The following is a 15,822-nucleotide window of genomic DNA, read 5'->3' as shown; positions in this document are numbered from 1 at the left end:
CCTCAAGGATTTCTTCAGGCCTCTGTGGGCGGTGGAGACGACAGGGCACCCTGCCATGTGCGTCATCCCCGCCGACTGCGGCGAGGCTGGCCCAAATCGGTACCCCTTCTTCATCGATTTCTTCCCATGCGGGCTCTGCCCCCCTTTCTCTGATTTCTTCAACGACGTCATGCACACTTTTGGCTTCCGCCTTCTGCACCTCACGCCGAACGTCGTGGCGTGCTTGGCGTTCTTTGCTCACCTCTGCGAGGGCTTCGTTGGGGTGCTTCCCAGCACCGCGCTCTTTCGCCACTACTTCTCCCCTCGCCTCCAGCCAGGGGCGCCCTCTCCGGAAGCATCTCCTGGATCCCGAGGATCCAAGGGAGAGGCACGTATACGGAGGGTGCTCACAAGGTGAGGTGGGAGGAGTGGCAGTGCCGGTGGTGCTAGATCGAGGAGAAGCATCCGCCGGATCCTGCCGCTTCGCGACGAGGACTGGAGCAATGTCGATGCCGACAATGCAAAGCTCTCGATTGCCATCGCCAGGATCCATCACCTCACCACGGCCAGGCTCACCCTTGAGATGATCAGGGCGGACTTCATCCGTCGCCGAATTGCCCCGCTGCACAACAAAGGGAGGTCAGCCTGTGATTTCAGGAACGCGGCCGACATCATGAGGTTCTGCCCGGCCTGAAGCACAACTTCACGCTGATGGGGCACGCCCATTACTGCCAGGGGCTCTTCCAGCTCAACGTGTTCACCGACGGCAGGGTGGAGAGGACCGGCAGGGCTGCGAAGGCCGGCAAGGTCATCAAGGGGCCTTTATTTGGGTTGCCGTCGGCAGTGTTCCCGCTGAGAAACAACACATGCCAGGCCACCATTCTCGAAAGGATGTCGGTCTTCAATGCGCACGGCCTTGACCCGTCCTGGGTCGAGCCCGCGGCACACGAAGCGCAGGACTTCTTCAACAACTTGTCTGAGGGCTTCGAGCGTGTCGAGCCGCTGCTCATTGCGGAGACCACCCAGGCGGAGATTGACTACATCTTTGCCCGGGTGGCGGAGGTGCGGCTCACCATGGAGGCTGGCAGCGCTGGCGGCATGGAGGATGAGGACGGCGCGGCCGCTGAGGAGAGGGAGCTCTCCTAGTGGGCGGGGGCTACAGGGAAGGCCAGCGGTGCCAACACCAGGGCCCCTCTCGTCGAGGATTTGGTCGAAGAGTGGTCCGAGGGAGAGGCCGAGGCTGACGATCCTCCAACCACGGGAAGAGGGCGTGTCCTGTGGCGGGCCAGCTCTGGAGAGCCGGTCCGGCTAAGGAGGACTGAGCTGCGGAAAGGGGCCCAGAGGGAGCCCGTGCGCCAGACGAGGGCCACGACGGCGAAGAAGGCGGTGAAGACTGCGGTGGCGAAGAAGAAAGCAACTACTTCTTCTTCGTCCAAACGTCGCCGGACTCCATCGCCCTCTCCTCCTCCCACAAACGTCGACAAGGGGGTCGTCTTTAATCTTTGGTCCCTCAGCCCAAAGCGGAAGAGGAAGGCAGCGGGAGAGGAGGCGGAGGACGAGTAAGTGTCTTCCCTTCTTCACCTCCGCTTTTTTAGACCATGCTGCTTCTCATGACTTGTTTTTATCTTCGCATGGACAGGGAGACACTGGCCCAGAGGGTGGCGAAGACGGACAAGGCGTCGGCGGGCGACCAGCTCCCGGCGGGCGCTTCACACATGCCGGTGGTGGAGATCAGCTCGGACAGCAGCCCCCGGCTCAGCCCCCAGCATACGTTAACCGTCCACTCCCCCTCAGTATGTGTTGGGGTACAACTTCTTGGTGCTGACCTTGCCGTGGCTGCAGGAGGAGAATGGCATCAAGAGGAGCCGCCGAGGGCCACCCCCAACATGCCGTCCCCATCGACCATGCCGCCCTGAGGGGCATCCCCGACAAAAGTGCCAAGCGCCGAGCCCATGCGCGCGGAGGAGGAGGAGGTGGACATGGGCACTGGTGGCTCCGCCCCGGCAATGGATGTTGGCGGGGAGGGGGCCACTTCTTCTCAGCCCGGCACGGGTAAGTCACCTGCTTTCCCTTCTATCTTTTTCGAACCATGATCTTGGCCTTGCCTCATTCTCCTCTCCGGCATCCAGATCCTCTCTTGGTGGGCCAGGAGGACGTCGACGCTGTCATCACGGAGGTCACCGAGGATGCCAAGGCCGAGGCCGACAAGATTGCCGCCGAGGAGGCCGCCGAGACCGCTGCTGAGGACGCCACCAAGGGGTCCGCCGAAGAGAGCGGCAAGGCTGCCGCCGAGGCAAGGGTGCTGCCGAGGAGGCCGACACGGGGCCTGTCGGGGAGGCCGGCAAGGCCGCTGCCGAGGAGGTGGTGGTTGACGATCAACCCTCCTCCTCTGCTGCCTCTGGGCTTGAGGAGGTGGTGGTTGACGATCAACCCTCTACCTCTGCTGCCCCTGGCGGCGGCGAGCACCTCATCGTCGAACACCTCCCCCTCGGCCGGTGCCCTGGTGCCCACCATCCCTGTTCGTTCACCTTCCAGGGATGGTGGGCACCAGGGCGCCGGCCGAGGGGGAGGTGTTCGACAACGAGGTGCTCGCCGCCGCCGGGCTCGAGGTTGTAACCGAGCGCTGGTGGCGGTGGTACCCAGGAGGAGCAGTTTCTCTGGGCCATGGGTGCCACCTTCTGCAAGCTCCAGGCGCTCCACCGCACCTGACTGGACAAGGCAAAGTCCAGGGAGGAAGCAGTGGGCAAGGAGGAGGCGGATCTCAAGGAGCGCATTGCCGAGGTGCAGGCCTGGTTCCGCCGGGCCCACGAGGAGCTGAAGGCTGTCCAAGACTAGCTGGCCGAGCGCCAACAAGAGCTCCTCTTGAAGTAGGCCGACATCGAGAAGGCCCAGGAGGCGGCAAAGGAAGAGGCCGCCCAGGCCGAGGCCGCCCGGTCCCAGCGCCAGGCCGAGCTGAACTCCCAGGAGGAGGACCTCGTTGCTCGCGAGGTGGCGCTTGCCACCACACTCCGCGGGAAGGACGAGGAGGTCGAGGACGTTGTCGCACAGCGAACCTGGGAGCTGGAGCAGAAGCACAAGGATGCACTTGGTGCTCAAGCCCTGGCCCACGGCGACAAGGTGAGGGAGCTGGAGGCGGAGCGGGATGGCCTGAAGAATAGGGCCGAGCAGCTGGCGAAGGAGAAGGACACGGTCAACTGCGCCTAGATGAAGGTGCAGACCGCAGTCTTTGACCAGACCGAGCTGCTCAATCACGCCAACGACTCTATCCAGGACTTGAAGCTGAAGCTGGAGTGTCTAGAGGGGATGCTTTCAGAGGCCAAGGCCCGGGAGGGGACTCTGACCAAGAGCCTCGAGACGGATAGGCGGCTACGGAAGAACGATGCCGCCAATGACGAGGATTTCGTGAGGGGCGAAAACCTCTGGATCAGCTGCCTCGCCGATGTCGCCAACAGGATCATCGAGAAGCTGGCTGATATGGGGATGTCGGATGTGAGGTACACCCTAGAGCCAAACATGGGCCCCAATGCCAGGCTGACCCTGTTCTTCGAGGGTGTTCTTGGAGCCTTGGAGTAGTTTCGCTCTAACAGAGCGAGCTCTCTCACCAATGAGGCCTGGCAGCTTTGATGGGGTGCCCTGACCAAGGTCCCCACCAAGCTGGCGTAATGGTACCCCGCCCTCGACTTTGACGCCGCGCTTGAGAGCTTGCTGGAGGACGTGGACCTCATGCCGCTCAAGGAGCGTATCAAGCCCATCATTAGCCGCGTCGACGGGATCGAGAGGATTGAAGGCTAGCGCCGGGACTAGGCACCCCGTTTCTTGTTGCCGCTGCAAGTTCACGACTAAGACAATTCATATCTTTAGTTAGAACCGCAGCAACAATTGATATAATATAACCCCGCAGTACTTTTGAAACGACGCATGTTATTTTCCAATTTGATCTTTCTCTGTACGTCCATCCTACATTAGCTGGGTAGGCTTGCCGGCGCATAAACCCATGCCGCGGCACCTCGGGGAAGGATCCTCAAAAGCCTGCCGGGTGTGCATGCGGCCAGGCGAACCACCTTCCCGTTCTTAGCGCAGCCGCTTGAGCTGTCGAGCGGACTCGAGACAGAAGGAGAGTGTTGCCAATAGCGGATGGCTACCCTGCCATTCTCGACGCGGCCGCTCGAACTGTTGAGCGTTCTCGAAATAGAACGAAGGCGTGCCAATAGTGGAAGGGCCCCATTGCGTGCAGGTTTCATATATAGAGGGAAAGATCTCTAGGGAGAATAACCTTATATAAAAAGAATTGCTCAAAGTTTTTGTGTGACTTAGCTTTCCTGTCACCGCACGAGCATTTGCTGCACCTGCAGATGATGCCACCCATCCAATCACCTCCTTCCTTGGAAACCATGGCGACGAAGGACTGCTAGGCTAGCTGCTAGACCAGATTTTCACAACCGAGTCCCCTACCTGGCGCGCCAAGGATGTCAGTGAGAATGACACCTATGGGATCAAAGGGATCCCTACTGTGGTCGGCGGGCGCGGGGTTGTGAGAAGAGCAGGTCTAAGAGCCAACACAAAGGTCGTTTACCCAGGTTCGGGCCACGAAGATAGCGTAATACCCTAGTCCTGCTTTGGTGTGTATATCAGTGTTCTTGATCTAGCTATCGAGCGTCACTCGTTCAAAGAGTCGAATCCCTCCCTAGTACGCCTCGAGCCTCCTTTTACAGTCGAAGGAGGCGCCACAGTGGCACATAGGAGGTGGAAAGGGTACAGTGTACAAGCTTATCGCTTGTTATTACCGGACAAGACACACTAAATGCGCCCTAGAGGTGTCCCCTTGCTTTATTGCCGCCTCGCCCTACCTCGACATGCGTCTAGGCTAGCGAGGTGGATAGCGCCATGTAGGCTGGCAGGCTGCTGAGCTGGCGCGGTGGCGGTGTCTTCACGAAGATCTACATGCCACCACACATGTGCTTGCTGAGTTGGCCTTGGGACCGCACGTCGCCACGCAGGTGCTCGCCCGGTTGGCTGGGCTGGCAGCTGCATGTGAACAGCGGTAGGGTCTTGGTGCGCGCAGGTTTGGCTGCGGCCCCGACAAGGGTCTTGCCGGGGGCCCCGGCAAAGGTCTTGCCGTGGTACCATGGTCATCCCTGGAAAGGATGTTGCCGGAGGTCTCGTCTTCTGGTCCTCACCCGACCTTGTGTGTTAATGATGTTCATAAAGATCTGCATGCCATGATGGAGGTGCCTGCCGAGCCTTGGTTCTAGTGTTGTAGATGGTGTGGGAAACCTTGGGCTCAAGGGTGGCGCACTCCACTGGTGTTGGACAAGTCGCCGCGGCAAAGCCCTTGCTGGGGCCATGGAGGCCGCCCCAGCAAGGGTCTCGCTGGGGGAATCCACCTCGCCCTCTTGCTCTTTGTGTTTCCGGGCTTGGCATTGTTTGATTATCTTGTGGCTTCGGCTTCCCTCCTTTGCCCTGCTAAGTGTGGCCGCAGGCGTGGCTCTGACTGCCCGTGCACAGGTAAAGGGGTGCAAAGTAGAGCCCATACTTCTGTACACCGACAAAATTTGATATGAGATTCACCTAACGAAAAAGGCAATAAAACCATGGTTGTAGTCTGAATCCCAAAAGGACTCCTCCAGACCTTCCATGAGCTGGTAAACTATCCCACGAGTAGTTGAAACCACCGGATAGGAGATCGAGGACATGCGGGCGGAAGTCGCCCTTACGAACCTCAAAAATTGCCAAAGTACAACTCGTGTTCATGCACACAATCACCGCCATGTTTACGCTTAGCCAAGTCTGAAAGACCTCTGCTATTCCAAAACATGCCTCTCATGTGGAAACTCGAATCAGTGTGGAAATCTTTGCCTTCTTGGGTGTTTTTTTATTTTTCAAGGAAAGTGTTTTAGATTTACGCGAAGTCGTTGTATTGTCACAAAACATGGACCCGGGTCTTGCATCATCCAATCCAACCTCACCAACCAAGTGGGAGATAAGCGGACCATCATATGTGGCATCCGTTTCATCATCCTCCTCGGTTTTAGTGTTTGGTGGGGGTGCTAATACACTTTGGAAAAACCTTTAATCGGTCAATCTCCATATGTTTAAGTACCTCAACCGAATGATTATTTTCAGAATTTTCTTTCCAATATAGACACCGACGTTCTATAAGCTAGTAGAAATGCGAGTATCTGAAAAGGAAAGAAAGGATTTTACGAAATAGGTACCTGGTGTCGGGGTTATAATCCTGACAATGAGTACTAGGGGTACGAATACAAGGCAGAGACTAGCTACGGTGTAGGTGTAACACGCGGTGTTTAGCGAGTTCAGGCCCCTCTAGGCAGAGGTAAAAGCCCTACGTCTTGTTCCTTCAGGTTTGCTTTGATTTGATGGATATGGTTACAAAGATTGAACATGCCCGGCTATGGAGAGGGGTGCAGCTTATATAGAGTGTGTTGCTGCGCCATGTCTCCCACGCTGCGGGGCAATTAATGTCATTGAATGAGACAATTACTAGTGTAATGAGCCTCTACTACAACAGTTACAGGTAACGGTAGCTATAACTCTATTTAGTGGATGACTTAGGATTCCTCGATGGTGGTCCATCAACCAAGTGACACGTGATCGTCTGAGTGTCGCAGAGCCGTCCGAGTGAACCTCCTCATGTATGCATCTGAATGCTGGCATGGTCCAGGGACCTACCTATGATGGTGATGGCCCCTATGTGGATCCTAAATGATGGGTCCTTGACCCTACCTGTAATAGGCGACCACACCATTAGCCCCCAAATCGGTTGGGATTTCATAAGACAAACAAATCGACCCTTCGGTTGAGTCGAAGTGCTGCAGGGGCACTCCGAATATGTTTCTGTACCATAGTTTGTTGTTCCTTAGATGAAAACACAACAGATTCTAGACTTTAGGTTCACCAAGATGACTGGGTGTTATCGATCATCGAGAAAAAACCAGGTGGCTTTGTTTTGTCTCTTGGAGGAGATAGACTAGGGGCCCGAGTGAGGGCATGCCATCACAACTCGAGTGACGACGCCAGCGCATGGTCTGACTCTCTAGAGAGATGCCACTCCTTATCCCAGGGGAACGCCAGCGCGAGCCTCCTACGAGTCTAGGTTTACGAGTCATGTGCCTTGGAGCCTACCGAGAGGGCCAAGTGAACCCACAGAGGGGCGTCAAGTTCATCCCATAATGATCCTGAAGAAGACTTCAGTCGGGTGTTTAACGTGGCCGAGTGCACGGGTCCCCATGGAGGATATTTAGTCAGACTGACATGCATCCTTTTAGGAAAGGAACCGCTGGCTATCAATCGGATTGATTCATCCAGAAATCTCGGGATTTGAATTTGCGTGTTCGTGCGCTAAAGTGATAACGTCGTGCATTAGTGGGAAAGTGGCGGCGTGGCTCCTTGATTTGCATGCACGATCACCGCCAGTTGTCATGCGTGCCCTGTGCAAAGCCCTGTTGTGCAGGCCATTGATCCGAGGATTCGCGGTGGGAGATTTGGCTAAAGATTTTTGCTGGAGGTATAAAACCTTTGGGGGTAGAGCTCCGAACCTCAGTTCCCCTTCTCCTCACCCCAAATCATCCGCCTCCTTCCTCCTCTCAAGAATGTAGTGATGGCGAGGGATTCCACGGCCAAGGCGGAGAAAGCAAAGAAGGCGGGAAAGGCTTCCTCCTCTGGCTCCAGCGCGGCGGGAGACTGGAGCCCGCCACGTGTCACCGCTCGGTGGCTGGAGGATTTGGTAGAGGAGGGGTTGATTCCGCTTGAAGGATGGCATCGCCCGGGTGCGAGGGAGGTCGAGCCAGCGCCTCAGGAGGATGAGCCCATTCTGCTTGTCACCCACGTCGAGCGGGGCTTCTCGATGCGCCCGCCCCTTTTTCCGAGTGTTTCTCGACTACTTCGGTGCTCAACTCCACCACCTTGCCCCCAATGCCATCATTTACCTCTCAGCCTTCATCTCTCTCTGTTGGAACTTCTTGGGCTGCCACCCTCACTGGGGTCTCTTCAAATACATCTGCACCTGTCAGTCGGTGACCGTGAAGAAGGATTCACCGACTGGTGAGAAAACCCATGTCATCCAACTATGCGGGGGCCTGGGCATCCAGGTTCACGGGGGAGGTTGTTCCTGAAGATGAGATTTCCTAATTCCATCAAGGGGTGGCAGGGGACCTGGTTCTACTGTAGGGACGTCCCAGCGCCCACAATTAGTTGGGCCTCCTGCCGTACTCGTCTGAGCGAGTAGGAGCGTCGTCGACCCTCACCATGGCGAAGGAGGAGAAGGTGGATGTCGATATCTTGTCCAGTGCATTGATTTCAGTCATGAATGCTGCACTGACCAACATGGACTTGCTGGAGACCTTGTTCACTCGGCGCATCTAGTCGCTTCAAGCCAGGGCCCATCCCATGTGGTTGTACGAGGGGCCGGGTGATCCCACTCGGGTGCATAATGGGGATCTCATCGAGAAGGAGGTGGGGGCCAAGTTAAAGGCTGTCACTTGTGCTAGCGACAACCAGCGGGGGGCTCGGTTGGCGCCAACCTTCCACAAGGACCTGCCGCCCATTGAGGTAATTGTTCGTAGATCAGTCGGCTTGACCATATGTTGTCTTTTTGAGAAGCTGACCCCCATCCCGTCATGTGTTCGCCTCTCAGGACTTCCAAAATTTGATCTCTATGATCCCAGTGCTGGACCATTCACCCCAAGATGTGCCGACTGACATGGAGCAATAGTTCTCGGAGAGGTCTGGTAACGAGGACGATGATGATCATGACAATGAGAGCTCAGAGGAGGGGGCGAGGTGAAGTCTTCTCTGTCTTATGAGGCCCCCAAGGAGCTCCGCTCCAAGGCACTGAACGACCCAAAGGGAAAGGCAGTAGAGGCTCAATAGCCGATTGCTCCAGGCTGAGCGACTCGGAGCTCCAAATGCGCTCGCGCCGAGGCCGAGAGCTCGGCGGAGAAGCAACCCAAACTTCCCAAGCAGATCTCCTCCAAGCCTCGGAAGGTTGTGCTGCCGTGGATCAAGGTGGCAGTGCCTGTGGCCTTGAAGTGAGTGCATTCACTGATTCCTTGTTTGTTTTTCATTGATTTGGTTGCTAACCAAGTGTTGTTTGATCCTCGTATTAATGACAATTTGACAACTTTAGCGGACCCGCAAGCCCTCAAACCAGGCCCGAGTGACGTTGATGCAATAGATGTCGCCACCTCCAAAGGTGAATCGTATTGCTTGACTCGAATGGTTAGGCCTTCTCCGAATGGATTTGAATGATTTCCTTGGTTTATACAGCTTCACCTAAGATTACTCAGTTGGATGATGAAGAGAGGGCTGACCCACCAAATCCAGACGCCATCAGGGAGGGAGTGCCGATTGCTGACACGCCAATGGCAGACGCCTGTCCTCGCCAGATGACTAGCGTTTCTCCGGTGAAGGTCGCCGGCAAGACTATGAGGCTGAGTCCTCTGGCTCAGGGTGTTTTGGCATCTTCGTCAACGGTGGTGCCGCCCGCAGGGTCTACCCAGGCCCCTCCGAGTGGAACGGTGGTGATTCCATCCCCGAGGCCGACGCGTGCGGCTGCATCGACCCCGGTTGCCTCCTTCCCCCTATACCATGTCCTTGAATATCAGGTGGGCGTGAGAAAGGAGGCTCTGATCCAGGTGGGGCTGACGTGCGACTAGCTAAAGGAAGCCTATGACGCTAGTGCGACTCTATAGACCAACGTTCGAGTAAGTACCATTGTAAGTCTGATTTCCAGTCAAAGTTTTTCTTTTTTCTTTGGGTAAGATTTCTATCAGTGGGTTGCGTAGGGCATACCCACTGGGTGTTTAAGATCCAATGGGGACACGCTAAGTGCACCCACTGAGTGTAGTCCCCGAGGCTCCTGTCGGTTGTAGTCAGTTGGCAGGAGTCTTTGAACCTTTTTAGTGTGCTTTTCTTTTTGTATTCAATCGGAGTCTAGCCGGAGCATAGTTGAGTGGACATGATCTAGTGGAGGCATGCTGAGTGCACCCATTGGGTGTAGTCCCCGAGGCTACCGTTGACTGTTACAGTCGGCATTAGTCTTAGACTTATTGGTCGTTCCGCCCTTAGGCTATTTTTTAGCTCCATCAACAAGTCACTTTCCACTGGGGGCACGCAGAGTGCACCCACTCGGTGTAGTCCCCGAGACTGCTATCGATTGCAGGCGTTCGATGGTAGTCTTCAGATTGCTCGGCGAAACTCATGTATTGGCGAGATGATAGGTAGAGCCTTCTTTGTTGCTGACTCGGAAGTCAGCCGAATGAAGCGGACATCTTGTGTTGTTCTCCTCTATCTTCTTCATTCTCGACTCATGGGTCGACCGAGTGAGGATAGGTCAGGGGTACTTCAATATTTGGTATTGGTCAAGCTTGTTCTTCCTAGGGGTGCTTGTCTAACCCAACGACCCGAGTGCACCTGAGGATTTGGTACTGGTCAAGCTTGTTCCTCCTAGGGGTGCTTGTCTGACCCAGTGACCCGAGTGCACCTGAGTATTTGGTACTGGTCAAGCTTGTTCCTCTCAGAGGGGTACAACTAAGTGTGTAGCTAGAGAGTAATTCAAGATCTGTTGTCTAGCTTGTTCCTTCCGTTGGTGTCCGTATGGATCCTCATGATCCAATGTCTTGGATTCTCTTTCGGGTCTTCCAACTGACACTTTCTTGTGTGTCACATAGGACTTATGAGATGGGATCCCACTATGTTGGAATGGAGAAGGAGGTGACATCCCTTCTACTTGATCTAGAGGCTGAGAAGCTCAAGATCGCCCGACTGGAGCAAGAGAAGAAAACCCTGGGAGGTAAGATATTTCCTCCGTCTGGTGTCTAAATATTGTTTTCCCCTTTGACACGGATCATTTCGCTCTGACAGATGTTCGTAGTGAGAACACCCAACTCGTAATGAGACTCAGGACTTCTATTTCTTTAGAAACCATGAAGCAGGCTCTGGAGGGCAAAGACATGGATCTGGCGTTGGCCCAGAAGGAAGCCACGACCAAGACCAAACTTGCCGAGGAGAAGCTGGCTTCAGTCGGCAAGCTAGATACTGGTACGCGTCGGTGCTATACAAACGGTTTTTAACCCCTTTCCACGACGGTGTTCGGAATCGTCACCTAGTGACTGACTGTGATAGGGGGGGGGGTCCTTCCCACATGACCCAGAAACCGTCGGGCATATGCCCTCCTGGCAAACATGCTTGGCAAAATGAGGTCGTGTGCGACTGGTGAGTGACCAAATATGGTTATACGTACAGTAGTGCTAAAAAATACAATTATACAAGTGAATTCGTTTCCAGTCATAAGTACATCCCACACAGTCAGTCCCTGCTAAGCATTTCCGTTCGTATATACATCCCACACAGTCAATCCAAGGAAAAGGTTTGCGCAAGGTGGCATAATGCAAACAATTTTCAAGAGAATGTCGTGTGTGATTGTTCATTGAACCAACACGGTTTATTCCTAGAAACTGTGTGCGTTGCCTGAGGTCATCGCCCATGGTGTTTTCTCAACAACCATTTCAATAGAAAAACCCAACTAGCAGGCTAATTGCCCTATTATTAATAATCCATTTTGTCGGATATCGGGTTCCGGCAAAACCCTTAAGGTTCGAACTCTGGGGTGCGCACGAAGATCTTCTCCCTACCGATACACGCCCTCAGCCTCGCCGCGATTCCTAAGCTAGATCGATGAACCACACAAGAGACACGAGGTTTATACTGGTTCCGGCCACCGTTGTGGTGTAATACCCTAATCCAGTGTGTGGTGTGGTGGATTGCCTCTTGGGCTGATGATGAACAGTATAGAGGAAGAATAGCCTCGCGAGGAGAGGTGTTCTTGTGGTGGTGTGGTATGCGCATGAGCTTAACTTTTTCTTCTACTTTGGTAGCTAGCCCTATATATAGAGGCCCTGGTCCTCTTCCCAAATATTGATCAGGAAGGCATCTAACAATGGCCATTTCGTAAGGGGACAACTAGTACAAGCTATCCTGACTAAAGGTGGTCTTTGCCTGCCAAAGGCACTGGTGATGACGCTGTCTTGGGCTCCACGGTGACCTCTGTCTTGCCGCCCTATTGGCCTTGGTCTCGTTGCAATGATATGGAAGCCTTTGTCTGATGCCTCGGTACTCCGCGCCTGCGCTTGCCCCCTTTGCACCAAAGAGGAAACGAGGACACTGTGGAGGTCGACGCCCGCCTAGAGCCCGCCTAGTCTTGATCGTCATGGCTTGCGTCATGAGCACCTCGTGAGGTACCCCTTGCCTTGATCTCTCCGCCTCCTCGCGAGCCTGCCTGGTGAGGCCGCCCCTAAGGAGGCCTTGTGTCGTCCGCCCCACCAGGCTTGGCCCCTCGCGAGGGTCTTGAGTGTTGGTTGATGAAGACATGCCATACTAGGCCCCTGGTTGAGCCACGCTGCAGGACGTAGGCTGGCAAGTCTGGGGACCCCCGTTCCCAGAACGCCGATAGTAGCGCCAGGGCCGACAGCATGCGGAGTGCAGCGTGGGCCCCTGGTTTAGCGGCGATAGTAGCGCAGTGTTGGTTGATGAAGACAGGCCATACTGGGCCCCTGGTTTAGCAGCGAAGCCAAAGGGCAAGTGCGGAGTGCCACGGGCCCCAACAGCTTGCGGCCTTGGCCGCCATGTGGCGATTGATTCGATGTGGGCGTCTCCGCTTCCCCATGCTGCCTCGGCAACTGCCCGACTGCAAAAGGCTGGTATGGGCAAGGCTTGCCTTCATTGCTCTCCTTGGTCTTACTCCAGATCCCCTTTCTTGCTTCCTTGCTTCCAAATCCCCAAATCTGCTCCACTCCTTCCCTTTCAGCAAGCGATGGCGCCCTGCATGGTCAAGGTCGACGCGCTACCGGCTTGGTATTCGCCGGCCCTGGATGCCCCCAATATGTCGGAGAAGAATCTCACTGCCACGCGCCTGATGACGGCGGTGGGGGGCAGCGAGATGTTGGAGACTGAACTCCGGGCTGGCTCCGCCGAGCCGGAGGCCAAGGGGAGCACCTTCTACCCCTTATTCATGAACGCCATCGTCGCCAGCCTGGTTCCTCCCTTCTCCGACTTCTTCTACGCCATCCTCCGCCATTACAGGTTGCGGGCCCTTCATCTCCATCCCAACTCCGTCCTACTTTTGTCGATTTTCGCCTACTACTGCGAGGCGCATGTTGGGGTGGTGCCGTCCATGGCTCTGCTACGCCACTTCTTCTCCCTCCGAATCAACAGCGAGAACACCTTGTCGTGCGCCAACTTCGTCGCGTACTCCAAGGCCAATGCGATCTCGAAGACCGGGAAGAGGGCCGATGTGGGGACCCCGACTCTTAAGTCGTGATCACCGAATACACGTGTACAGTGATCCCAGAGATCAATGCTCACTAAACACACAGAAGCCGAATAACAAGAGTCTTACACCCATACATATCGTCTTACATAAATTATGACTGTTATGGTCAAGTCTTGAGTATAACATTGCAGCGGAAATCTTCGTCAATAACTTGGACCCATGCCATCTGCCTTAACCCTACAGGCATTCTGACTAGGAAGCTCCCTAGCTCGCATGTTTGTCACCAAGGTACTCTTCATTATATCCTGTTTTTTTCATGCCTGGCCAATAAAATAACAAGTGGCAAGCCAATGAGTACTTTGAATGTACTCGCAAGCAACCCAAGAGTGATAACAAAATAATTATGCAAGGCTCTGCTGCTGAATTGGCATTTTTGCGGAAAGCTAATTTTTCTCATGCAAGTATGATCAACATTTATCAAGGACATGAATGTGTCTGCAACAAGTATCAGGAGGTTACAGAATTCATCATCGAGAAAGAGTTATATACAACTCATGCTCAAGCTCATCGCGACTTCCTCACGAATCACATCAACATATTTACCAAACCATGTGGTTTGTCAGAAACATATGGACATAGCCCAAGAGAGGTTACCCAACTATGCTTGACCATGGACACGACTATTAGAATAGTTTTACACTCTGCAGAGGTTGCACACTTTACCCACAAGATCCGGGGAACTTCCGTGTCATCCACAACCCACGGTACCTCAAGTACCCGGGGTAAGCACCCGATCATTATCTTTCCCTGGACGACACTAACATAGAGTCCACTCAATTGGTAGTAACCCCCGTGCCCAAAATTTCACATCTTAAAATTGTGGAGCCTCGCTCCCATATTCATCACATACCACAAGTACGGGGTACGAACGGTGTGTCCGGTACCCTATGAAAACAGTCATGGCCGCCCTACCTGGCATGACCCCGTTCCGAGAGAACGCACCAACAACTCTCCCATCACTAGTAATGCAGGCTCCAAGCTAGTATCGGCCTAGATAATCAATAATGCTCTTTCCCATACAAGGGTAGAGTGGTTGCGCATGTAAGGTTGGAATAACGCTCGCAACTTAAACCAATCCGTATTTGAAAACAACACTCACACTTGCCTCTGTACACCACTTCGTCATCAAGTGGTTACCCATCTCATTACCTCCCTCGGACATAAGTGGCACCCGATGTGGTTTTCAAAAAGTCTTTTGAAAATACTTTGCCTCCATCTCCATGCATAATCCCGTCCCCATTTTGCGTAGCAACTACTTTAGCATCCTATCTACTCCCACCAGCATAACCCTCATAAGAAGGTAGGGTCATGCACAATGCAAGTATCAACGAGGAAGTAACGGAGGCGAACCATCAAAGTGGTTACCACCTCATCATGATTCCGTTGCAACAACAATATGGTGCTATATGACATGCATAAAGAGGGTTTCATAGACATGGTCAAAGGGTTGCTTGCTTGGTTCATCAGAGTCTTGAAATCTTCTGGTCCTTCTCCAAGTACTCCATCTACTTTGTCAACTAACATCGGAAATAATCACAATAAGCAACACAACAAGGCAAAAATATAAGTGCTCTAAAAAATACGAAGTTGACTTTTCTAGGACTTCTTTGGTTATATGAAAAATAACTAGAGTGGTTTCATTGGGATTGGATCAGTGAATATTTCTAAACATTTTGATATGATGGAATCAATGGATTTAATGGATCTGCAAGTTATCCATAGAATGCCTTTTTATAAAAAATGAGTAAAAGTACCCATTAAATCAGGCATGATTTTAGAAACATTTAGAAATTGGTTTCACAGGATTTGGAGTCCAAATGAATATCCTATGGATTTTTAAACTGGACTTATGTGGATAAATGACCTATTTAATGTATCCAATGAAAACCAAGCACACTAAAAATGTTCACTATGCCTCATTAAATAGACCGTGATTTATGGAGTCTCTGGAAATTTGAACCATCAAATATGGAGTTCATTTGATATATTTGTCGATTTTACAAGTTTATAGAAAAGAAAAAGAAAAGGAAAAAGGGTTTTACCCTTAGCCAACACGCCAGGAAAAAGATAGCAGCGGGCCAGCCCAGCTGCTCGGCTGCGCGTGGGCGGTCGACGAAGGAGGTGTACTCGGGGGAAGACGCCTTCCCCGAGCGAAGGCGGCAGCATGCAGAGCCCGTCTCCAATTAAACAGGCGAGGCCCGCCCACCGGGTAGCTGATGAGCGGGGCTCGGTGCTCAGCCCGTCTCCTACCTCCCGCTCGAACAGAGCAGAGGCAGGGGAGGCAAGGCCGAGCGGGCGCCGGTGTTCTCCCCGGTGGAACCGGCCACATCCGACGACGCCCGGTGTACCAGTGTGCTCAGGAGAGCGTGTCGCATCCTCCGAGGTGCGCCACAATTGCAGGGGTAGCCAGACGCGAGAGCATCATCGGCCGTGGCGGGCGAGGCGGGCGGTAGTGATGGAACTGGACCGAACAGCCATGGGGAGGAGAGGGAGAA

The sequence above is a fragment of the Triticum dicoccoides genome, chromosome 7B (assembly GCF_002162155.2).
Source record: "Triticum dicoccoides isolate Atlit2015 ecotype Zavitan chromosome 7B, WEW_v2.0, whole genome shotgun sequence".
NCBI classification, from domain to species: domain Eukaryota; kingdom Viridiplantae; phylum Streptophyta; class Magnoliopsida; order Poales; family Poaceae; genus Triticum; species Triticum dicoccoides.
This window is presented reverse-complemented; position numbering follows the sequence as displayed.